We start from the raw sequence: 1,539 nt of genomic DNA, 5'->3' as shown, positions 1-1,539 counted from the left end.
CCTTTGTCAGAATTTTTTTTTAGTCTGTTTCATACAGATAGAGAGAAGTAGGTTTCTTTATAGGGGGATAAAGCAGAAGTTTTAATCGAGGACTTGTTGCATACATGAAGAACTGCTATTTTTCTCATAACAAGCCATTTCTGCCAACTCATATAGCAGCTATGTGGAGACAGACACTGCAGTGATGTCAAACCCTGAATTGCAGTCTTGGTCGATGGTAGGAGGTCTCTGTCCTTTCCTCTTCCCCCACTTCTGTTTTTGTGCTCTTCCAGACCATGTTCACACTTCACAGACACCTTCCTGCTCATCAAGATTGTGCTTTCTTAGTACTTTGGATTCAGCCTTTGTATAGGCAAGGTGCCATAATGACCTTCTCTGGTGTTCTCTAATGCCTGCAGGCTTTTCTGGTCCCTGCAGTTTTATCTGCTCTGGGTTAGCAGAGGTGGGTTTTGTTCACTTGAATAAAATACCTCTCTGTGTCTGTAAGAAGAGCCTGTTGTTTCTGGCATGCTGCTGGAGCCAGTGCTTTGTGTAGCTTTTTGCTTTCTCATTGTCTTGATTTGGGGTGGTAGTTTCTTAAAGGTTTTTTTGCAGTGTTATTAAGAAAAAAAAAACCCTACTGCTCAGTCTTTGTGACTCACTTTAGATAAAAATATTCCAGTGACAACCTTCACACTTCTGAAATTTTATTTTTTATCTTTCTTCTTTTATAACTTAGCTACTGAAAATGTAGTTGTAGGCGTCTAGTTTAAATTCAGTTCCCTTGGGCTTTGCTGGTTTTTGTTTGTTTTAAACCCATCTCACCTACTGAGCTAGAAGAGTGGAGAGAGGGAAGAAAAAAATGAGGACTACTCATTTGTGGAGGTGCAGCTTAGGCAATTGAGGCTTGCCTCTGAGCAAAATCCTTTGTGCTACAACACAGCTGCTCCTGGGAGACTAAGGGAAACAAGCGGTGTGTGCATTTCTTATCTGTGTGACTCCTTGGTCAGTGAGGGCTTTTGCACTGATTTTACACGTTGATGTTGCAGTCCTTGCTCTGAAAGCTCAGGAGAGGGGGTGGTTTGATTAGCCCTGCACCAAGGGGAGCTGCTGTCCCTGCTGCCAACACTGGTCCTCTGTGTCACAACCGGGTGTCCCTCGTGTTTCCCCTTGTTCCTGTGACTGCTAATCCAAGTCATGTGGTGCAGTAATTATTCAGAATGACAGTCAAGCAGTCCTAGCAGATCTTTGGTGTTTGAAAAATGTTGAGGAATAAATACAGGCTCTTTGGGCTCGTTGTTTTGTCAAAGGCAGAAGTCTGCACTGGAATGCTGCATTCCCCAAGCTGTCTATCCAGCATACTGCATTGTTCTGACTATCTGTGAAAGCACAAGACTATTGGAGGAAGTTCATGAGGGCTGGAAAGAGAACAAGTGTCAGTTCAGGAGGATCTCAGGCCCTACAGGCTCATCAGCTTCACATTGACCCCACTGAAGGTGAAACATATGAGCCTAGAAACTATTTCCAGACATAGTAAAGACAGTAATAGAATGGTTTGGG

The sequence above is a fragment of the Zonotrichia leucophrys genome, chromosome 1 (genome assembly GCF_028769735.1).
Source record: "Zonotrichia leucophrys gambelii isolate GWCS_2022_RI chromosome 1, RI_Zleu_2.0, whole genome shotgun sequence".
NCBI lineage: Eukaryota > Metazoa > Chordata > Aves > Passeriformes > Passerellidae > Zonotrichia > Zonotrichia leucophrys.
The sequence above is the reverse complement of the archived record's forward strand: the minus strand, read 5'-3'. Positions refer to the sequence as shown.